The sequence below is a fragment of the Octodon degus genome, unplaced genomic scaffold (genome assembly GCF_000260255.1).
Source record: "Octodon degus isolate 3935 unplaced genomic scaffold, OctDeg1.0 scaffold00015, whole genome shotgun sequence".
In the NCBI taxonomy this organism is placed as follows: domain Eukaryota; kingdom Metazoa; phylum Chordata; class Mammalia; order Rodentia; family Octodontidae; genus Octodon; species Octodon degus.
In genome coordinates this window covers 2567282-2593202 of record NW_004524591.1, presented here as the reverse complement: position 1 = coordinate 2593202, position 25921 = coordinate 2567282, and the positions used below count along the sequence as shown (strand labels likewise).

Sequence of the window (25921 nt, the reverse complement as noted above, 5' to 3'; positions counted from 1 at the left end):
GATATGAAATACAATGAAACTTGCCTGTAAATTTGAAAAGTTAAAGAATTCACTAATAGAGCAAATAAATGCATATTATGATATTAAAATATTAAAAATGAAGTCAGTCAATAGTTAATAACTAAGTATGTGAATTTTCCCAATAACTAAGAATATAAAATGTTATTAGTAGCATTAACTTAGTTATATTTCTGAGTGCCAGTGTTCAGATTCTATTTTCAAAGTGATTATTAAAGTTGAATTTTAAAGACCAACAAACTTTATCTCAAGGATCAACATTAATAACATTTTTTTCAGAATAGAATCAGATGGCAAACATTTGCAAAACCAAAGTAAGCTTTTTTTAATTGATTATCAGTGATAGTGAGAATATACATGCTATTTTCTTCTTATACAGGTAAATTTTTTGGTTTTTTTGTTTGTTTGTTTGTTTGTTTGTTTGTTTCATTTATGTATTTGGTACAGGATCTCAGTATGAAATTTGACTCGTAGAGATCCTCCTTTTTTCAGCCTCCCCTGGTGCTGGGATTGGAGGTATGTGCCACCATGCCCAGACTCGATCAAAAGCTCAGTGCTCCCGGAGAAGGGGCTGGTGCGGCATGCAGGGCAGAGGATTAAACCCTGGTCCCTGCACTTGCCTAAACAGGTGCTAGGTCTGTTGAGCTATCTCGCCAGCCTTATGCAGTTTTAGATATTTTTTAAAATAATAGCACAATACTTTTGAGTAGAGTAAAAGTGTTCAGAACCAGGCATGGCTCGTTGTCCCAGAAGCTGTTTCCCTGCTTCTCTGGTCACTTTCTGTGAGTTCTCTTATAGCAATGTCTTTGAATTGTAAGCAGCATGAGCTGCCTGTTGTTATTTCTGCTAGAGCTTGCCTTCACAGGGCTTCACCTCGTGACAGGAATTCCACCATGCTTAACACGCCTGCCTTTCTTTGTCTTGTCTCTTCTGCAGCTTGATGATCCCTTAGTGCCAAATCTTCCTATTATCTTTTCAAAGGACATCTGTTCTTGGGTGATTATCTTCTTTTCTAATTAGGAGACAATATATTTTTCATAAATGTATGTCTGATGGCAGTGTCCTGCTCCATGTGGAGACTTAATTGATTAATTTCATATGTAACGTTCATGCTGTGAATTAATATATGACCTGGCTTTGTAAATTGATTCCAGAAGTGTGTCTTTCCAGGATGAAGAGCATAGATAGAGGCACCACAGGCTCAAGGAAAATTTGATGCAGATTCCTGATCCAGAAATTTGTTATTATCCTTAAGTCAATTGTTTATGGTTTCTGAGACTTTTTATGACATTTAAAATAATAATGATGCCAATGTAGTTAGGCTGAAAACAGGAAAATAACCATAATTGATTTGTGTAGTGAGACCCTGTAGACCCTAATACATAAAAAATAATAAAAAAGGAAAAATAAATAAAAATAAAGCAAAAATTGCAATTGCAATTATAATTCGAAGTAAAGTAATTAATAATTTCCACCATTTGTGTTTGTGTTCAGTATAAAATGAGATCTCTGTGTAAGTAAAAATGCCAGGGGTTGGGGCTGGTGAGATGGCTCAGTGGTCTAAAGCACCTACTTAGAACAAGCTTAGCAACGCACAGGGACCGCGGTTCGACCCCCCAGCACCACATGCCAGCCAGCTGCGCCCCCTGGTGGGCTGAGCTGGCCGGCCACACACACACACACACACACACACACACACAATAAATAAATGTTAAAAAAAAATTTAAAAAAAAAATGCCAGGGGTAAAAGAAAAATGTAAAAACAAATGTTAATTTTAATTTGCATCAATAATAAATTTGAAAAACTATACAGTCAAATAATAATTATCACAATTTGTTTTTCAAAAGGGTAAGGGAAATTTTTATCCAAAAAGAAAGTTTTTATTTAGTGATTTATGAGTGATTATACAAAGTGAAAGTGCAAAACGTCCCTGAAGACGGCGAGCTTACAGGGTTGGGCTTCTTGGTTTGCCTTTTGCCATAATATTCCAGGTGGGTGCTGTCAAAGCTTTCTGCATCCTATGTCAGGCAGGAACTGGACTTTGTGTGGGTGAAGTTTGCAAGCAAATGTCAGAATGAGCTAGAACTCTCTTCATGGAGTTCTGTTATGTGGCTTTCCCATAATTGCACCATCAAGAGCTTTCTCCTACCATAGCAGTTGGGAGTGATCCAGCGACCCAGTGGGCAGGATGTCATGTGACTTATGTGCAAGATTTGCCTGTGTGATTCTGAGATCCCAGAGGAAAGAAAGCTTCGACATCATTACAAAATGATTGCTACTCACTTTCTGCTCTTAGATACTGAGCAAGGCTCAGAAAGTATGTGAGAAAACATTCTCCAGAGCTGAGAATCAGGTCGACAAGAAGGTCATTAGGGCTGGGTCCCCAAGAAGTCACTTGCATGTTGCCACTATCGTCGTTTTCAAACTGTGCTGAAAGTTATATGCTTGCCTCCTTACTAATAATGACATACTTCACAGCCCTTGGCATGTAGAAGGCCTTCTTTAGGTAATGGTGTGGATACATTTAAGGGACAGTCTCCTGCATTTCTCTAAATATCACATTTTTGTATAAAGTTTATCCAAAGAAAAACATCCTATCAGAAATTTAGTTAACTTCTTCCAAACATATTAAGGGAAGGAAGTCATTGGCTTTTGAAAGGATAGCAGGGATATTGAAAAGTCTTTTTAGCTATCATTACCAATTTTAAACAAAATAGCCTTTCACCTGATCTGAATTGTAGCCTAAATATGCCTGGGACCTTGGAAATGAGAGTGCATATGGTTTAATTTTCCTTACCAGCCTCGAGTTCATCTCCTATAAATGTCCTGGGTACAAAGGGTTCTCTTGTACCTACAAGCCTCTCTGTCTGAAGCCCTTTAACCCATAAATGTCTTCCCCATCAATTCTAAATATGAAACCTACTCCTTTACTTGTTTTCTAAATCCACACATAAATAAACACACACAGAGTGATACACATAATAAGCTCTCATGAGGTTGCTCAGCTGTAGTGGTCTCCCATTTCCCCACCTGTCCCGCCCACTCTCAGTATTCATCCCTCATCCTCACTCTTTGGCATGGCTTTGCCTAACAAGCTCTGTTCTGAGCACATTTGCAGATGCATCTTCTAAACAATTAATATGCAGTTCTGGTGCCTGATATATATTTTAACTTAATCATGGCCCCAAAACTTGGAGATGAAGGTAAAAATCAGAACAGATTAGCATGTAAACATTTGCAAAGAGAAAAAAAAATGTAATTAAGGGAAGGGGTCAATCCTGCAAATCCTAGAAGGGATGAATGATATTTTTCCACAAGTGCTCTCCATAGGCAAATGAATTTACATTAGAGCTTTTATTGAAAAATACAAGCAGCAAAAGTATCATCCTATAAAGACTAATGTTGTTTTTTTTCCTACATTGACAAGTAGCCGGTGTGAGTTCAATAATTATTTTTGAACTATGTGGAATCAAGACTAGCAAGATAAGATGCAGCTGAGTCTACCCTTCACGTAATTATTCTTGGAAAGGGTCTGTACTTATGTCCCTGTATCTGCGTCTTCCCAGTTGTCCTAGAGTGGAACTCAGTTTCCCAAAACTTCCCCACCTTGCCTAGGGTCCAGAGAAGAGAAAAGTGTAAGTGTCCTGCTCCACCTTCTATTCCCATGAGCTGCTCTCTGATCCTGCTAGAAATCACTGGAATCTCACCCCAGTCTAAGGGCCCAGGGAGGAAAAGTCAACAGAGAAACAGAGGTGTTATTGTCTCCCTTCAGCAAAAGCTTTTCCTATCAGCCTAATGATCTTACACTATCTTTACAGTCCTAGAAGTTTGTTATGATTCATAGGTGTGATTAGGGGACTAAAAGGGTGGGAGTGGGGCAAAGTTATTTTCATCTATAGTTTACCAAGAAGTGTAAGGAGACCCACAAAGTTTTGATGACTTCTGTTTTTTTTAACTTATTTTATTTATTTATTTATTTTTCTGTATTTTAGGGAAAGGTCTACAGGGTGTTCAAGGTCTGACTACTAGATTGGACTAGTAGTGATCCGCCTGTTTACAGCCTCCCAAGTGCTGGGATTACAGGCAAGCACCACCACACCCACTCTCAGTCACCTTTTCAGTGTTCCCTGGGGGTGGGGCCAGCACGCAGGCGAGGTGATAGAACCCCCAGACCCTGTGCCTGCTTGGAGGCGCTTTAATCCGCTGAGCTATTTGGCCGGCCTTATTTTTTTTTTTTTATTTATTTACTTTTTGACTTCTATTATTTGACATTATAATTTTATGAAAATTCTTCTAAATAGTTAGCTTTCATCAAAAGGGTTATTCTAATCTCCTGTAAATGCATTGTGATTTATATGGCAGACTCTAGAGAAACAAATATATAAAGTTCACAGTCATACGTTATATGTGCTCTATAGTTCAGTGACTATAATAATTTTTAACCTCTGTAGCATGAACTAAGACCATGTGAGAAGAACTCTTTCTTGGTGAGCAGTTGGCATCCATCTAATGTAATGAGGTTTGTAGAGGACTCAGAACAGCATCAGGAATGTGGAGGTGCTCTGTAACAATAGCTTTACAAAGCACTTTCCTTGCATGTAGATGGATGTAAAGGAGCCGAGTGGCCAAGTTCTATCTGGAGCCAGCCTAGCCAGGTGCACATTCCACAGCCACCACTTACCGAGTCAGCCCCAGGCATGTTACTTAAACACTTAGTGCTCCAGCTTTCTCAACTTTAGAGTAGGGATAATAGGCAATACCCACATCATGGGGTTCTTGAAAAGATTTTCAAAGGCTTGAAATGGCGTATAGTGTGTCGTTGCTGCTCCACCAATGCTAGCTATTGGCATATTTGCAAGGTCGGACTGGGCACTCTGTGGAGGTACATAATCATTTCTGTTCTATTGAATTTTTTATTACAAAAATGTTATACCAACTGATCTTGGAAATACTTTGTTCATGACATCTTGGTATCTTTTCCTCATGATCACAAGACTACACTCTTGTCCCAGGTTGTCTATGGCTTTGGGACTCCCCAAACATCAAGAAAATGTGCTGATTCTTTCGTGCATAAATTGTTCATGAACATTAACATTATAATAATGCAACTTTATTTTGACTTCTCAGGTCTAAGGGAAGATACAGAGTAAAAGAACAATAATGTTCCGGTATATAAAGCCAAAAGTAATATACAAATAAGAGAGCAGTCAATTGGAAATCTCGTTTTCTCTGCAAATTTTAAGTTTCAGGTATTAAGAAAACCATTTCCTTTGTATTTGCTATTGATACAGTACATTAAAAGAAAAATATTGATAATTTTAAAATATGTATTAGAATTTTTCATGGCCAGATTTTTCCCCAAGGCAATGAAGAGCATTTATGAAATATTTTATAAAATAGACAATGAATTCTTATTCAGAGAATCTCTCTCAAATCCATTTAAAATCATCATAACTCTTCACAGTTACTAATGATCTCATATAGAGATTAAATTATGAATGAATTTTCAGTAGTTTAGTTCCAAATGGACCATCTCTCCTAAGGTACAGCCTTTAATACTTTCTAGAGTGTTCATTTTTGCAGACCTAGAACAGTATTTATAATGATAACTAATAATGACTAACAGTTTTTATTGCTTGCCACTTTAAAATATGCATGCCATCATGCTGGGAATTATGTTCATTTGATCTTATGACTGAAGACATGCAAGCCTATAGAGGCTTAGCTTTTTATTATTGATACATGTTTGTGATGTATGATAATTATATTTATTTTGTGGGAGCTGGGGAAATAGCTTAACTGTCTGAGCACCTGCCTAGAAAGCGCAAGGACCTAGGTTCAAATCCCAGCACTATATGCCATGCCAGCCCTGTCACCACGCCCACCAAGCCAGCAACCAAGACTGTGCACGGTGGCACATGCCCAAAGTAAAACAGGAGGATCACTATGAGTCTGCGCTGCATAGTGAGGCCCTGTACCAAGTGCATAAATTAAAAAAAATGTATTTGTTTTGTGGCATTCGTGCATATATTTTAATTATATGTTCATCATTTTTGATCCCTTCTCCCCACTCCCTAAATATTACAGGCTCCCTTTTGTGTGATAACTTATATGCAGGAATAAAATCAATTGGGTAAAGGAAAAAAAGACATTTTCTGGAAATAATTCAATTTTACTAATAACTCAAGTCATGAATACAATTTCTGAGAAATGCTACTACAGTTATGGATTTTCCAAACATGCCACTGCCTCGCCAAGGAAAACGTAACGTTTTCGTGGAAGTAGCTCACATTTTCAGAGCACTAGGCACTAAATAAAATGTGCTTTTGCATTAATTACAATGGCAGCCTAAGCACATACACATCATTGATAAATACTTTTTAAAGTTCATTAGGGGCTGGCCAGATAGTTCAGCAGACTAAAGTGCCTGCTTCGGGAGAGTGCAGCAGCGGGGGTTTGATCCCCAGCATACTGTACTGGCCCCTCCCCTGGGGAGCGCTGACAAGGCCATTGAGACTGGACGTGGTGGCATGCCTGTAAACCCAGCACTTAGGAGGCTGAAAACAGGAGGATCTCTATGAGTACCATCTATGTAGTGAGACCCTCTACACCCCGCACATGCCTGTAATCCTAACACTCATGGTCTAAGGCAGAAGGATCACCATGAGTTCAAGACCAGCATGGGCTACACAGTGAGACCCTGCCTCAACAAACTAAATTCAGCAGCACAATTCTCCAAGCTATCCTGCATATATGCACAAACATACTTTTTCCTTTCTTTCTAGTCCTTTTCTTCATCTCAGTTGTCGTCATTGAACAGGTTCTTTCCCTTTCACACTATCTATGGTACCTTTCAGTTTTGTTTACTCTTTCAGGTTTTTAACACTAGTGAGGAAACAGAATGCCTGCATGCGCAGCTCTCATTCGTTTCACTTGCTATTAGGGTTCCAGTTGCAGCCATTTACCTATATGAGCCTCAAGTTTATCTCTTTTATATCTGAATAGTACTCCATTGTGTAAAAATATTCCATTCCTCAGGTGGTGGACATGTGGGTTGTTTCTAGGATTTAGCTGTGACAAATTGTGCTTCTATAAATGGGGCGTACATAAATCACTGCGGTATGATGTTTCCAGGTCTTTTCTGTTGGACTATTGAAAGGAGCAGTTAATGCTTATTTTTTTTATTTTTTTTTCTTTCTTCTTTTTCATTTCTTATAACTTCTTTCTTTCTTTCTTTTCTTTTCTTTTTTTTTTTTTTTACCAATTTTGCATGTTTATATCAGGTCATCAAAACAACTACTTTAAAGATAACATTATATAATCCAATAACCATTGTTGAATTCCTACTATTTTGTTTAGTGAAATTCTGTATCATTTCTCATGCTTTCTTTTTTCTTTTTTTTTTTACCATTGATGTTCTCTTTAAAAAATCAAACCATTAAATTAAAATTAAAAAATAAAGTTGATGTACCTGCAGCCCAGAGAAGGTAAGGCACAGGTTGCCCTGCCAGGAAATGACAAAGCTGGGCTCCGGACTCCTCCTGTTAGCCCCTCAGTACAGCCAACACTAATAGCCGCTATGTCAAGCTTCCTCCAAAATATTTATTATCGTTAGAAAAGCCTCCTATGAGTTAATGCATTCCTTGCTCATAAAGCAGCCTGAGATACACAGACAAAATTAAGAGTCTGCACTGTACAGAGGTTAAGTGCTTACTGGAGATTCCAAAGATTTTAAAGTAGGAAAACTCATACTCCCAATCAGATTTCATGTCTTTTTGTTCCCCACTTCCCTACTATATACACACTTCCTCCACAGATGACAATAACCATATGGCTATGTTCTATTACTCATCTCAGGCCCTTGCTTTGATAGAGCTGTTGAATTGCAGTGGCACAAAGTACAGCTGCTGTTTCTCTGGGGCTTCACCACATTTTTGATGCTGGCAATGTTATGGACTACAGGGAAAGTTGACTCTGAAGGTTCCTGCGTGGGTGTAGAATGTTTCCTCTTTTCTCCTGGCTTTGACTCCCCTCCTAGGCTCTCTTTCCCTATGTGTGACCCTACCCAGGACAAGCTTTGCAAAATTTAAATCAGAATCTCTTGGTTCTCTGAGATATTCTCTGCGACATGTTGAAAATTAAACATGTTTTGACATTAAGGTATATCATGGGAGGGGGGTTGGTGGAGGCTTACAGATTAACTCAGTTGTTTAAGTGCCTGCTTGGGCAAACCTAGTCAGGCCCAGCGGACCGCGACTCAATCCTGAGCTCCACTTACCTCACAAACCCACCCTTAAGGTAGTCTGAGCCAGCTTCCCAAAAAACTTAAATAAATAAATACATACATACATAAAATAAAATATATCACAATTTTATGTTCTTTCCCATTCTATTGTGTTTGCTTTTTATCTTTATTTCGAAGTGTTCTTTCCAAAATTTTCTCCATGGTTTTAACACTTAGATTTATTTAGAAGATGCATTTTGCGCAAACATCACTCAACAAAATGATTTTAAAAACATCTATTTTTAAAACTTAATAACCATGTTGGAATGACCCTCTGCTGTTTTACAAGCTCTCCAAATCACCTCAAATGCAGCTTTCCCATTTACAGTTTCATCTATTCTAATTAATTCACATGTTTCAGCTAAATATTCATTTTCTTCAAAAATATCAGCTGTAGGGCTGGTGAGATAGCTCAGTGGTCTAAAGCACCTACTTAGAACAAGCTAAGCTAAGCAAAAAGGACAGCGATCGCGGTTCAATCCCCAGCACCACATGCCAGCCAGCCCGCTCCCTGGTGGGCTGAGCTGGACACACACACACACACACACACACACACACACACACATACACACACTCTAAATAAATAAATAAATAATATTTAAAAAAAAATATCAGCTGTAAGAGTGAAAGACATATACTTGCAATATTAAGATCTATATTCAGCAATTAAATAAATAATTCTGTGTATGTCCCAATATCCTAATGGTTCAATGCTATGAATGTCTAATATTTATTAAAAACACACATTATCTCTTTATCTAGATTTTACTAGCACATAAACAATAGGAGGGCTATGCTGCTTTTCCTATTTTAAACTGGCTTTTATTCCATTCAGTCAACTAGGTGCCTCAGAAACAATAAGTAATATTACTTTTAACCACATTTTTAATAATGACAGGTTAAGTGAAGAGAGAAGTTACATCAAACCACAAGAGTGCTAAATGAAGGGTTTTATGGCATTGATTGAATTATATGTAAATTTCATAAGGAACAGCTTATAAATATGAAGGGGGTTGGAGGAATCTCTTAAACTTATTTTTACAAACCTTGCTGAAAATATTTAACATGAATGAATTGAATATACATGGAGATAATTTTATTCTACATCTAAATCTGAAAGGGGACTACAGAGTGCTATTGTTTATTATACATTCAAACTGAAAAGGCCAGGTGTTGGTAAGAGTAGTCAAAGAGCTGTTGAAAGGACCAGGCAAATAGCTTAGCAGACTACAGGACGTACAAGCAGGCACAAGGGCCCGAAGTCTGATCCCCAGGCCTGCTGTGCTGGCCCCACCCCTGGGTGTAAGACTGGGCATGGTGGCACCTGTAATCCCAGCTCTTGGGAGGCTGTAAACAGGCAGATCACTATGAGTCTGATCTAGTAGTGAGACCATGAACACCCTGTAGACCCTTCTCTAAAATGCAAAATAAATAAATAAACAAATACATAAATAAGAAAGAGCTGTTGAGCAGTTAGGGTCAGGAACTCTCAAGGGTCTGTGCTCTTCCTCAGGGGCTGTCTAAGTTTCCTAAACCAATGAATATCTCTGCCTCCCAAGCTTTTGGCATAATTGTATGAAAAAAATAAAAAGAGAAAACTAAAATATCTTTAATATGTTCATAGATGATCACCAGTGTGGACACTTTGCTATGTTTGTAATCTTAGGACTATACATTTGATGAGATACATCAATCAATATAATCTTACCTAAAGTAATTTTTCAATAAACAATATCTTTAAAAATATAGCTGTAATTTGATGCTAATATTATATCTCTGGAAAAATACCTTTAAGAAATAATCAGAAAACCCTCAGAGACACTTTATGCATATACTTATGTATGTAATGATACACATGCACAAATTTGTGCATATACATATATAGTATATGCACAAATATACTATATATAGTATATATACACTTATATTCATGCATACATATAAACATACACACAATCATTTTCACTTTTTTTGGGAGAGGTAGACCAGGGATTGAACTCAGGCCCTTGCACTTGCCAGGGAAGTGCTTATTCCACTGAGCCATCTCCCCAGCTCCAATCATTTTCACTTTAAATATAAAAAAACTTTCATTTAAATTTCTCATCATAATTCTATATCATTTAAATGATTGTGTAGTATCTAATTTTATATATGCTATAAAATAAGTAGTTAACCAATCTTCTACCATTAGAATTTCCACTATTTCCACTTCTCTTCCTAAATACAGTGTAAAATATGGTTCAGATGTATACATCTCTGCATGAGTCTTTAATTCCTCAAAGTCTTTACAAGGAATTGCTTCTTATGGTTGTAGGATGAGCTTATAATTCCACTGGCTCTATAGAGGGATGTTACTGTACTTACACTCTCTAAGATCATATCAGAAAAAGCAAGCATCTCCACAATGTGTACTGGAGATAAGCAGTTGTGATAACTAAATCCTTATTTAGTTGTGATAACTAAATCCTTATTTAAATCCTTATTTCTCAAGGAAAGATCAAATTTGAACTTCTGTCCAGGTTTATTGAGTAAATATATGTCTCTCTCTGAATTCCTTAGTATGTTTATGTAACCACCATTCATGCAACTCATCTACTTTTTTAACTTGATTTTAATGGTGTTCTTTTAGATTCATGAAAATGCATCATGTATTAATTTTTTCAGCACAACCATGCCTTTAGCAGTTTGACACTTAGGTTTTTTTTTTTTAATTTTTACACATACATACTTGTTGACAAGCTACAGTCACTGAGACTACATCTTAGGGAGCAAAAATTCCAAAATCCAAAATATTTTCTATTAATTTGTTCTATAAATAAATGATTTTTTGCAAGCATGTGAGTCTGTTAGGGTAAATATTGCTTTAGGAGGGATGCCTGCACACTGGTGTCTTTCCGTCCTCATTTTTCCTTTTGCCTCACTCTTCCCATCCCTCACAGCCAACTCAATTCCATATGACATGGGTTACTCAAAAACTACTACAAGTGACACAAATAGGTGACTTAATGCTCTACCCAGTTTGGGCTGTATGCCAGCATCACACAGATTGATGGCTGTGAACAAGATAAATTTCTCAGTTGAGAGGCTAGGAAGCCCAAGATCAAAGTGTAGATATATTCAGTGTCTGTGGAGAACCAAATTCCTCTTTCTCTGGCAGTACAGGGAACACTGGGTTTAAACCTACGAATCTTGGGAGGACGTAGTCCCTTAGCACATAACTACAGTGACTGTATATCTCGTTTCTGGCCTTCTCCACTTGAGACTGTTGATTTCTAGCAAATACAATATCAGTTAAATTTGTATAGTAATCCATCTTACTATACAAATATATCTTATTTGATTTTTGTGTGTAATATATCTTATTAAGATTCTTGAAGTCACATAATATGGTGACATAAGGTTCCATGTCTTTATTACAACATGGGATGTTCATAAATATCACTTCCTCTCCATTGGGTCAGCACATATTGAAACAATGGAAAAACTAAATATTTTGGTAAACTATTTTTAGTTTCTGAATGTTTTAGAAGGACATTCTAAAATATCCTTGGTAAGTTCTGCACCTTCTTAAAATGGTTGGATCCTCCACTTTTCCTTGTAAATATCATTCTAAGATTTTGTTCTAATATTGGTCAGAATTACAATACAATCGTATTTGACTTTCACTGGGTTTAATGTTGCATTGCCAATATGTCAAGAAAAAAATCCGTCATTTGAAATTACAGTAGATAACGGAATATTCTGATTAAAAAGGAATAAAAATACGTAAAATGGTGTGATACACATGATTTCAAGACAGAGATATACTAAGAATCAAATCACACCTTCACTGATATTAGACTTGGATAGCAAATACACTTGTAAACTTGGAGATAAAGAAGATGCAAAAAAAAAAAAAAAAACCCACTAACTTTTGAATTATGGCCAAAGTTCAACATGTCACATTCATTTTGATTTATTTTTAATACATAAGACATTCAATCAGACCCCAAATAAGCAATTCCTTTCCACTTGAAACAATGTGAATTCATGAAATATAACAATGCTTGAGAATTAAAGACTGTTTTGAAAAGTAAATTAAATAAATTTGGAAATCCTCAATTTAGAAATTTGAAAAGTTTCAAAATAAATATCATAAACCGCATTCTTCATAATCCCAAGGCCAGTACTCTTTAGAACACAGCTCAATAGAAAAAAAAAAAAAAAAAAGACCTTCTAGCATGCTATCAGGACCAGTGCAGCCCTCTGGAGCCAGCCCAAGCCCAGACCCAGCAAGTCTGTGGAAGAGCATCCACACTCCCTTGAACCCACAGGACCTCCCAGAACAAGCACAGGCACGCCCCATGAGTGAGACCTACCACCGCATTCTCGGCACCCCTCCACCCTTCTGGAGCCAGCCCAAGGACCTTTTGTGACAACGTCCACTACACTTTCAGGGCCCGTCCAGATGCGGCCCAAACCTAGGCCTGGCACGTGTTGCACCAAAGCTCAGGGGACAGTGCTACACACAATGACAAAGAGAAAGGGTAAATGCAATCTGAGTCCCAAGCCCACCCAAACAAGTGCAGAGGACACTAGCACAGAACAAATTGGGAATCACAAAGCTAAAGTGTCTGAATCAATAGCATCTGAAGTAAAGAAACAACTGCAGAAAGGTATAGAGGATCTCAAATCAGAAATAACCTCTGAAATAAAAAAGGAACTCTCTGAATTAATAGCGTCTGAAGTAAAGAATCAAATGCACAAACATATAGAGGAAATCAGATCATAAGTAATCTCTGTAGTAAATGAATTAATAACTGCTTCTCAAGAAGACAAAGGAGATTAGAAAAACGATGGATTCCTTGAATGAGCAATGCAGGAAAGAAATAGATCGCATGAAGCAGAGCCAAAGAAATATAGAAGAACTTAAAATCTCAATCACAAGCTTGCAAAACCATTTGGGTGAAAGTGAAGATAGAGTTTCAGATCTTGAACATGCCTTTGCAGCTAGTGAAAAAGATCTCTTTAAAAAACAACTAGGGGGGGCGGTGACATGGTTCAGAGGAATAAGTGCTTCCTTGGAAAGTGCAAGGGCCTGAGTTCAATCCCCGGTTCTGCCAAAATAAATAAATAAAATAACAACTAGGATGCAGGAAAAAAATAATTCATCACCTGCAAGACAATGCAAAGATGAACAATATGAGGCTAATAGGCATCAGTGAGAAAGAAGGAGTCAATACAAATGATATAAAAAGAATATGGGCATAAGAAATAGCAGAAAACTTCCCAAATATGAGGAAACAATCTGACATTCAGGTAACTGAAGCAAACAGAACTCCAAATAACTTCAACCCAATAAAAAACACACCAAGATATATAATAGTCAAGATCCAAAAATCCAACACAAGAGCAATATACTGAAAGCCACTAGAGAAAAGAAAGAGATCACATTAAAAGGAAAACCCATCGGAATTATGGCTGACTTCTCTTCACAAACCATGAAGGCAAGAAGAGCCTGGAGCAGAGTACTTCAAGTCCTCTATGAAAACAAATTCCAACCCAGACTACTATACCCTGCAAAACTCTCTTTCAAGTTTGATGGAGAAGTGAAATACTTCCACAACAAAGAACAACTAAAGAATTTCAAGATGACAAAGTCAACCCTACACAGAGTATTAAAAGATATTCTAGAGAGGGAACAAAACCATCAGAACATGAATGAGAACAGAAGGACCCAACTAAATATTGAAAAAAATTAAATATAGGAGAAAAAAGAGTAAACAACAGCAGATAAATAACATGTCGATTGTAAGTCAATATATCTCAATTATAACCATCAATGTAAATGGACATAATTCACCAATTACAAGAAACGGACTGGCACAGTGGATTAGGACACAAAATCCAACAATATGCTGTATACAAGAAACACATTTAACTGATAAAGAAATTCATAGGCTGAAAGTCAAAGGATGGAAAACAATACTACATGCCCCAGCACTTCAGAAAAAAGCAGGGGTAGCAATCCTGTTCTCAGACAGTCTCAACTTCAAACCAGGAATGATCAAATGAAATAAAAGAAGGCCACTATATACTGGTTAGGGGAAAAATTCAAGAGGAAGAGGTAGCATTCATAAATATGTACACATGAAAGAAGGGATCAGCCAAATATATGAGACAAATCTTAATGGACATGAAAAATCTAATACCCAATATGACAATCTTAACAGTAGACCTTAACACCCCCTTGTCCTTAAAAGGTAGGTCAAGCAGACAAAAAGCTAGCAAAGAAGTAGGAGAACTGAACCAGAGCTTGGAACAAATGGACTTAGTGGACATGTACAGAGTGTTCCACCCAATCACAGCTGAATATACATTTTTTTCCTCATCTGCACATGGGTCATTTTATAAAATAGACCACATACTAGTCCATAGGTCATGCTTAAGTATATGCTAGAAGATAGAAATTATCCCATGCATATTATCTGACCGCAGTGCAATGAAACTGGAAACAAATGACAAAAGAAACCAGAAAACCCCCATAAATACGTGCAAATTAAACAACACTCTACTCAGAAGCAAATAGGTCACAGATGAAAGAAAACAAAAAATTGAACAATATCTAAAACCAATGAAAATTCAAGCACAATTTATTGGAATTTATGAGATGTGATAAAAGCAGTTCTCTGAGGGAAATTTATACCTGTGAACTCACACATTAGGAAAACAGAACATGAACAAATAAACACCATGATGTTTCACGTCCAATATCTAGAAAAGGAAGAGCAAACCAAACCTAGAACCCAAAGATGGGGAGAAATCCTAAAGATTAGAGGAGAAATTAATTCAATTGAGAATAGAACAACAGTTCAAAGAATTAATAAATCAAAAATCTGGTTCTTTGAAAGATTAAATAAAAATGATAAGCCCCTAGCTAACCTCATCAAAAAGAAGAAAGAAAAAATTAAAATACAAGCAATAAGGAATGAAAAGGGTGTAATTATCACAGACCCAGTAGAAATTCAGAAGATTATCAATAGCTACTTTGAGAATCTTTACACACACAGAAGAGAAGACACAGAAGAAATGGAGAGATTTCTAGAAAGGTAAAAATCACCAAAACTGAATCAAGAAGATATGACAACACTCAATAACCCAAGAACAGCCAAAGAAATACCAGATGTAATAAAAACAAAAACCCTACTGACAAAGAACACTGCAAGTCCTGATGGATTCACATCTGAATTCTCCAAGAAATTTACAGAAGATATAATCCCTATGGGGCAGGGGAGATAGCTCAGTAGAATAAGCACTTTCCTGGCAAGCACAAGTGCCTGAGTTCAATCACTGGTTCTGAAAAAAAAATCAGATACAATTCCTATACTCCTCAAACTCTTCAAAGAAATTGAAAAGAAAGCAGTCCTCCCAAAATCATTCCTGGAGGCAAGTATCATACTAGTACTAAAACCAGGGAAACACGCAACTAAAAAAGAGAACTACAGGCCAATCTCCCTCATGAACATAGATGCCAAAATCCTCAATAAAATCCTAGCAAATAGAATACAGCAAATCGTCAAGAAGATCATACACCATGACCAAGTAGGATTCATCAAGGGATGCAAGGATGGTTCAATATTCGAAAATCTATCAATGTAATACACTATATGAATAGAGCAAATGCTAAAAGCCACATGATCATCTCCATTGATGCAGAAAAGGCCTTTGATAAAGTCCAACACTCATTCATGTTCAAAGTCCTACAGAAAATGGAAATAGATGGCCTCTATTTTAATGTGATAGAAGCCGTTTATGACAACCCAACAGCTACCAAAATTCTAAATGGGTAAAAATTGAAATCTTTTACTCTCTGATCTCATATAAGACAAGGATGTCCTCTTTCACCACTCCTATTCAATATAGTTCTGGAATCATAAGGTTGACCATTAGACAAGAGAGAAAAATAAAAGAAATAAGAATAGGTCAAGAAGAAATTAAATTATCATTATTTGCAGATGACATGATAGTTTACATGAAAGGCCAAAAAAACTCTATGAAAAAGCTATTGGAATTGATATAGAAATTCAGTACCATAGCAGGATACATAGTCAACACCCAAAAGTCAATAGCATTTCTCTACACAGATAACAAACACACGGAGAGGGAAATTATAGAAACAATACATTTTGCAATAGCACCACACAAAATGAAATACCTTGGAATTAATCTAAAGAAGTCAAAGATCTTTTCAAGGAAAATTACAGTACTCTTAAAAAAGAGATCTTAGAGGATTTCAGAAAATGGAAAGATATTCCATGCTCCTGGATAGGAAGAACCAACATTGTGAAGATGGCCATACTCCCAAAACTGCTGTACAGATTTAATGCAATCCCTATCAAACCACCACCAACATATCTCATAGATCTTGAGAAATCATTTCTGAAATTTATTTGGAACCATAAAATACCTATAATAGCAAAGGCAATCCTGGGCAACAAAGATAAGGCAGGAGGCATTAAAATTCTGGGCTTGAAATTATACTACAAAGCTACTGTGATAAAATCAGCATGGTACTGGCAACAAAAATGACCTGAGGATCAATAGAATAGATTAGAAGATGCAGAAGTCACTATGAACACACTCAGCCACCTTATCTTTGACAAGCAGGCCAAACATGTCTACTGGAAGAAAGATAGCAACTTTAACAAATGGTGCTGGAAAAACTGGTTCTCTACCTGCCCAAAACTAAAATTTGACCCAAGTCTACCACCATGCACTAAGCTAAAGTCAAAGTGGATTGAAGATCTAAACATTAAACCAGAAACAATAGATCTCCTGGAAGGCAAAATAAGAAGAACTCTTGAAGACATGAAGGTAGGCAAAGACTTCATGAACAAAAATCAAATTGCATGGGTAGTATTTGAATGAATTAACAACTGGGACCTCCTCTTATTGATAAGTCTTTGCACATCAAAAGAAATTACCAACAAAGTGAAAAGAAAAACCACAAATCTAGAAAACATCTTTACTAATAAGTACTCAAAGGTCTGCTCTCTAGAATTTATAAAGAACTAAAAAACTCTGGAGCCCCAAAATTTAAAGACCCAGTCCAGAAATGGGCATCCGAGATGAACACACACTTCTCATAGGATGAAATTAAAGAAGTGAATAAATATATTAAAAAATGCTCCACATCACTAACCATCTGTGAAGTTAAAATTAAAACAACACTGAGATACCATCTCACCCCAGAAAGAATGCCTATAATGAAGAAATCAACAACAAATGTTAGAGAGGCTGTGGAGAAAAAGGAACCCTTCTCCACTGCTGGTGGGAATGTAGACTGGTGCAACCATTAGGGAAATCAGTGTGGAATATCCTTGAAAAACTAGGACTGGAAGTCCCATTCAAACCAGCTAACCTGGGGCTGGTGGATGGCTCAGTGGTCTAAAGCACCTACTTAGAACAAGCTTAGCAAAGCACAGGGACTGCGGTTCAATCCCCTAGCACCACATGCCAGCCAGCCCCGCCCCCTGGTGGGCTGAGTTGGCCACACACACAATTAAATAAATAAAATTTAAAAAAAAAACAGCTAACCTCCTACTGGGAATTTTCCCAGAGGACCTGAAAACATCATATTGTAGTGATATATATGTGTACCTATGTTTATAGCAGCACAACTTATGATAGATAAATCTTGGAAACAACCAAGATGCTTGTCACCTGAAGAATGGATGAAAAAGATGTGGTGTTTTTATACCATGGAGTATTACTCAGCTATAAAGAATGATAAACTCGAAGCCTTTATATTTAAGTGATTGCCACTTGAAGATATACTCATAAGTGAAATACAGACCTACATGTGTAAATATTGTATAGTCTCCCTTCTATAAGATCTCCAGAGAAGAAATAAAAATAGAAAAGTATAACACAATTAAAAGGAAAGCAAGAAGTTGACGTTTAGACAATGAAGAAAGGGCAAGAAAAAAAGCTAGGAAACGTGATAGGGGCAAAGCCATACATTTAAATGCACAAGATGGGTAAGGCAACAATCCTGAGAATCTTCAGCATGTTTTTGAAACTAGCAGTTAATTGGTAGGATTCTCAACCTGACTAATTATATATGCTGATACCTGTGAACTAAGCAACTGCACTGAAGATAGCAATGCATAATGGTGTGGTCATGCTTGGAATGTCTGTATATCTTGTCTTCTAAATACGTACTGCTTGTACGGACATACCAATTACTGCCATACTGTCTCTCAAGTAAATGTTTGTTTAAAAAAAAGAATAATAAATGAAAACAAGAGACAAGAAAAAAATGTCACAGGACTGTCCTGCTACAAGGATGAATTTGGTTAGATTTCTAAATTTCTGTTTAAAAATATGTAACTGTTTAAAAGAAATCCCTGGTACCACCAAAAAATGTAACTGTTTATTCCTATTTTTAAAATATTTTTTCATTTTTTAATTTTTTTCTTCATATTCTGGAGGGATTTAAATTTTAATACATCAATACTTGATGGAAAATACCTGTTCCATGTTATGCCTAATATGTTTGATATTCAAACAGATGGTAAGGTTAAGTTCAACTGCCTATGTTGTTTAGTTTTGTCAGACATGGGTATTCCCATGCCATTAAAATATTGTAGGTGCATAAATTCAGTGAAATAATCTAATATAGTCCAGTAGTCCATAATAGTGGGTTATCCATAGGACTGGCAATGTCAGAAGTTGTTGGCTTGAATCTTTTACAGATCAGTATATTGATATGGTTCTACTTTTCATACCTCATTTTTATACTTTTGTGCTGGATATTTTTTCCTATATTGCTCATTCAATGATTCTATTGTTTTTCTATTGTCTATTTTTATCAATGTCTTCTTTAGAAGCACTTAGAACTTCTTTCATTATAGTTATTATTTCTTTTTTTTTCTTCAGTAATTATTTCTGATCTGATTTCCTGTATAGCTTTCTGCAGTTGTTTCTTTACTTCAGACACTTATTTCTCTTATTTCAGAGATTTCAAGCGTGAGCTTTCCAATTTCTTCTATGCCATTGTCTCCTGCATTTGTTCTGTGTGGGCTCAGGGCCTGAGAATGTATTTTGCTCCTTCTCTTTGTCATTTTGTATAGCACTGTATTCTGATCTTTGGTGTAGAACTTTGGTACAATTATTACCTTGGCACCAGGTCTGGATCTACCAAGTTCAAACTTGTCCAGATGGGTGTGGCTTGTGTCCAGCTACTGTGCTCCACTTCTTCCTGCTGAAGCCCTTCAAAATGAACCAGCTGTGCCACTCTGGAAAGATGTTCTGCTCCTGGTTCGGCTGAGTGGGTTTTGCCTCTCGCTTCTCTGCAGGGAGTTCTGCCACATGGTTCCACACTGGGCCTATCTGACTCCACCCATGCCTGGCTAGGGTGCTAGCTGGAGTGAGAGTTTGGCAGGCCTCAGGCAGTCCCACTCACTTGCTGGGCCTGGGTGCTTGCTGGAGTGAGGTTCCGGGGGGCCAGACCAGAAATTTTTAATTTTTAAGAATTACAAGGCATACATCTGTTGTCTTATACATTTTAGTATCACTAGTGTATGTGAGCTTTCTATTTCACCAAAAATCATGTCTTATTTCAATTTTGTATTTTAAAACTTTTATAGCTTGGCCAGGCATGGTGGTGCATGTCTGTAATCCCAGTATTTGGGAGGCTAAGGCAAGAGGATCACCGGATGTTCAAAGCCAGCATAGGCTAAAAAGTGAGCTCAAGCCAGCCTGAACAGCATAGTGAAACCCTGTCTCAAAACAGACCCAAAGAAAAAAAAAAATATATATATATATATACAAAATATGTTTTATAGCATTAGGCTTTACATTTAGGTTTGTGACCCATTACAAATTAAATTTTAATCTGATATGAAGTATATGGATTCCTGTTAATTTCTGGTTTATGGCTATTCAATTGTTTTACCACCCATGTCTATAAAACTCCATTTTAATCACTGAATTGAATTTTATTTTAGTCAAAAGTAATTGATTTTTTCATATGAGGATAAATTTATTCCTGAAATCTCTACTATGCTCATTTATCAATTTTTAGTCTTGTTTCAGTCTGATCAGCAAAATATTGATACTTATACCTTGTTAATACATCTTGAAACAAGACACTGTCTTGCAAATACTTTTTTATATTTTTTTACAATCAGTTTTGCTGCTCAATATATCCATATATACAGTGTTGTCCATATGTACATTACCTATGATGAAGTTCACTAAGTAAATTAGCCATACTAATATTAACAATAATCATTAACTTTAAAATATAGTAATTATATCAATAAACTAATATTATATGCCTATTGTCTCTTTTTTAGAATAGGTCATAATTCATATTGTAAATAAATTTATTAGGATTTCAAAATATTTTGTTACTACCTACATGGCTTTGTTATTAGCTAACAAATGCAAATATTTTCTTAATTTTGTCTTTAATCTGGGTCCTTAAATTATTTATATTCTGAAGTGGCAAAACAGAGAATAACTTTTACAAAAACTTGATTGTAGAATTTAGTTGAGCATGAAATGATAAATTCTTTGAAATGATGTATTGTCACTCACTTCAGCAGGCTAATGGCTTGAACACACATTAATCAGGTATTCAGGCACATAAAAAGATTTCCATTTACACACTTCTTGAGATGTAATTTTGAATAGAATTAGAATACAAAAGGTCACTCAGGATAGAAGCTATATTAAGGATGCCCTAATTGGCCAAGATTCTTAAAATCATTTTTATAATAATTTTGTTTAAATTATCAATATCTAGGTAAGTACATTTCAGAATAACAAAAACAAATTTGTTTTAATCATTTTTCATTTTTTCCCAGTGTACATTATATTTTGTGGTAATATTGTTTCAATTTTAAAGTGAAAAAGTTGAATCTTAAAGTACATAGGTCATAAGAAAATCATGATACCAGAATTAGAACATAAGTAGACAAATCCACAATGCCAGGTGCTAAGTGAATGTATGTGTGTATGTGTGTGTGTATACATGTGCAAGTAGGTACACATTACTGTGAGCTTTATTTACCCATAGCCATGGTAAAGAAATTTATTATGGATATGTTCTATTAAAAGGATATTACAAAATTCAGCCTTTATTTGTAAATATTATGCATCAAATGTAGCTCATTATATCAGGAATCATTTTGAATATTATATTCTTAAATAAAAAATGTTAGAAAAGAACATTAAAATATACACATCAGTGATTACTGTAGGATGCTGATTTTTTGCTCTTATAAATTTAAAAATGTGTTAATATATTAAACTGCTTTTATAATAAATATGTTAAGTAAAATACATGAAAAGATTGTAAGAAATAGAAAAGCATATTAACTATCCCAAAACTCAAGTCAGTAAATAAAACATTCAGAACTATTGTGACACTTGGCTAACAATTTCTGGAAAACATGACTTGATTTTCATTTCCTGTTGTACAGTTATAAATAAAAATAACTCCAACTTTTTTCAGTTACTCAAAATATTTACATTTCTAACACAAAACCAAACTAATAGAGATACTTAAAAATCCCTCAAACATGCATTTGTCAGAATCATAAGATATCTTCCATAGATATATTAATTACCTTACCTTCCTCATACATAATAAGCAGTGTGCTCTTTTTGAAGAAATGTAAAACCTTCATTTATCAAAAACTTGGTGCTGGGGAGATGGCTCAGTAGAATAAGCTGCCTGGCAAGTACAAGGCCCTGAGTTCAATTCCTGGTTCCACCAAAAAAAAAAAAAAAAAAAAAATCAAAAACTCTAAAAGTGGCTCCAATTGCAATGAAATTAATTTTTTTCTTTTTTTTTTAATGCATCACAACTTTGCATGTTGTCTTTGCACAGGGACCATCCTAATCTTCTCTGTATCATTCCAATGTTAGTACATGTGCTGCCAAAGCAAGCACTGCAATGAAATTAAAATATAGGTTTTCCCACATACATGGTCCAGTCAACAACTTCTGACATTGCCAGTCCTACGGATAACCCACTACTATTATGGACTACTGAACTCCACTTCTGTTGGTCAGCACTGGCACTAGATTGTCACAGAATGAACTGGGCATGTGAGCAGGTCTAGGTTGTGCTCTAATTTTGAGCATCTAACCCTGATGATCTGAGGTGGAGCTGAGGCAGTGATGCTAGCACTGGGACATGACTACAAATACAGATTGACATTAACAGAGAGGTTTAAATACACAGAGACCATAATAAATTAATGCTTGCAGACTCATCGAAACCCAAACAATGAGTAGTAAGTGACAGTTGAGCTGCATCAGGCAGGCTTCATAGTGATAAATGAGTTGTACTCTTCAGTCATACAGCTGAATATGGTGGCAGGCTTTACGGAGGCATGGATTTACATATTTCAGTAATACAGCTGACTGTGGTGGCAGGCTTCAAGTCAGAATCTGACATTTACTTTAGTCCATGCATGATCTGCCCATTATTTTATTTAGCATTTTCACCCATGCCTCTTCTTGCACTGTACACTTATTCAGTTACAGCTCTAGTAAGCATAGCAGTTATGTCTACCCAAAATGAGTAAAAAGAAGTCCCTGGAGAATTTCTTTGAAAAAGAAGAAAGACAAAGTAAAGAGATAGGAAAAGACTCTCAGACTGCCAAAATCAGATGCTAAGTTTAAAAGGAAGTACGTACTAGAGTTTCACTTAAATCATAGGTTCATTGCAGCAGGTGATGCTCATTTACCAAGCCTGCTTTGTAAAACAAGTAGCAATCAGCTAGAAATTGAAGCTATGAAACTTTTTAAACTACTTTGAAATAGTGAGACCAAGCAACCCATATTAAAAGATAAGCATTTGGAGTTTTTCAAAAGAAAGTAAGGTGAACACAAAGAACAGAAGCAGTAATGGAAAGTCACACCTTTACCAAATGTATGTGTATTGAGTGCATTATTCTTTATATCTAACCCCATTTCTAGCTCAAAGAAGTCCTTCACTATTGGTGAAGAGTTGATCCTACCTTCTGTTCAGGACATCGTTGCAAACTTTTAGAAGAAACAGCAGCTCAAAGGTAAGATGTGTTCCTCTTTCAGCTAGCATCATAGCTAAATGAATTGATGAGATGGCAGAGGTTATTGAGGCACAACTGTCAAAATTAATGTGGTATTAAGTCCACGTTGGTCAGTTTTCCAGTGTTGACAACAAGGCAATGATGCCTGGTTTGTTTGTGTGATACATCTGTCAAAGGAAGATGCAAAAGGATGTGTTACTTGGATATTTGTTGCCACCCAACACCACAGATGTGGATCTATTCAAGTCTTGGAATGATACATGTTGAAAAAATAGGAAAACTGAACCTGCGATTGTGTGTTGGCAAACATGTGAAGAGAGTGGCTCTCCTGACTGGACAGCTTTCCAGTTTCACCACTTGAGTCAAAGAAGTATTTCTGCATGAGAATCTACACATTGTGCCATCTTCAGATAAATGCTGGCTAACAAGAAAAGTTCACCTGGACTTACAAGTATTTTTCACAATATCATGAAAATTGTCAAGTGCGTTGTATTTCGTGCCCTTCTCCCATGTCTATTCAGGCAGCTCTGTGAGTACAGAGCTCACACATCGGCTTTCATACACTCAACTCTGGCAGTATGTTTCAGCAACACAGAACGCATTGCAATATTTGCCTACATTGTGTGACACAGCCAACTGCTCCATGGACCCAATCTGTGGTAACTTAGCGAGAAATTTAAAAACCATTGGTGAAAAAGAAATATGTCTGAAGAAAATATCAATCATAAGGGAACTAGAGAAGCAATAAATGTGATGAAAAGTCTTAAGTATTTGGTGTACCTGGAGAACAGATGCGGTAAAATGCATAAAATAATACAAAATGACCTCCAATTCTATCATAGCACCTGCTTTGTAATTTTATAAGGACCTTTTCTGTTAAATTGTGAAGCATACTTAGAAGTGGCTGTATGTTACAAACTGTAGAAAGCTTATGGGCGAAACCCATTAAATTGGAAACTAATATTAAAAGTGTTCTTTACACAGTATTGTTTGCCTGACCTAGAATGGGAATTGTATATAAGTTATTCGGTCTGCACAAGTTAGATAAACTATGATGAAAAGCACACAGTACCCTGAACAACTTTGATGTATTTTACCCACATGATATACTACAGTGATAGGGAACCTTTCAGAGCTTTCAATGATAACAAATAACCCAGTGTAGCACATGTTTCCTAGGCTCACCACTTCTGATTTAGTAGTATGGGAATGACAGAACATCAAAAAAATATATATTTCCAGAAACATCAATACCACTCTAAAACCATTTCCTACTCAGTACTCCACATGGAAAACTTTAATACATATTTTCTGCAAATGACAAGTAAAAATAGTATCAGCAAGTCTGCAGTCAATAACTGAAAATGACAGGTATAAAAATTCACTTGTTCTTAAATCTGATGTTATTCTTATTGAGATTATATATCCCTCAAAAATTGAAAGCACAAATCCCTGTTTAAAGTAACAATTTGAATTGAATCAAATATCAAATATGTTCAAAACTGGCCTAACAAATACGCTGTACATACACAGATGATGGATAATAGATATAGAGAGATAGATGAATAGACAGAAAGACAGAGAGATAGACAAACGAACTGCAAATATGTCCATGCATGTAGTGATATATGATGATTTCTTTATCTGTCAGTCTCTTACGTGTGCCTCAAGGCCCTAAAGTATTTCTGCCACCCTACATTTACAAAACCACTTTTCATAAATTTACAAAGACTGATGATTTCCAGATATAGTGGCGACCTAACTAGTTGTCACACTTTTCTTCTTCAGCCTCCTCAACACTCCCTTTTTCTTGACTTTGGGCAAACACCCCTGTTCAACTTTTGAATGCTCGGTCTTAGTACCTCATGAGATTTTTTCCCCCATTGTCCTTTTTGTTTTAGTATTTTCCAGGACTCTCTTGGGTCATTTAATCTTTTTTATCTATTTATTGTCCTAGATAGTCTCAGTCTTACCTATGACTTTAATTACTACACACATACTATTGATGGCAAAATGTATTTCTCGTTTTCTTTATAATTATGCATTCAGTCGGTGATCAAATATTCCATTATCAATATTTTGTAGACATAACACTCAGCACATCCAAAACTAAAATCTTTAACTCTACCTCTAAAGATGTTTCATTTTTTAACTTTTATTTTTCTTAATGCATGTTTGCATTACATAACAACTACATTCATCATGAAGAGTGAGTACATGGGTATACCACATTTTAATTCTTTTTACTTTCCATTCCCCAATTGCCTCTCAGTGTCTTGGTCACTTCCTTTTCCAAAAGACCTAACTCTCTGTTTCCTATTAACTTTTATTTTGCTCCTTATTTTGTTTATAATACATGTTGGGTTTCTGATATAGGAGAAATGGAGTGATATTTAATCTTCAGTTTCTGGCTTATTTCACTTAAAAACATGTTCTCAGCGTGCATCTATTTTCCTACAAATGAATCAAACTTATCCTTCTGTAGGACAGAATAGTATTCCATTTAATATAAATGCCACATTTTATCTGCCCCTTCTGCTGGTGGAC

General features: G+C 36.1%; 1 non-coding gene across 1 annotated transcript; it reads right to left on the bottom strand.

The window, feature by feature from the left end:
* Positions 1-22140: 22140 nt before the first annotated feature.
* Positions 22141-22247, bottom strand: LOC111815395. Its single transcript, XR_002820089.1, has one exon. It is a non-coding gene; the product is annotated as a U6 spliceosomal RNA (small nuclear RNA).
* Positions 22248-25921: the final 3674 nt, after the last annotated feature.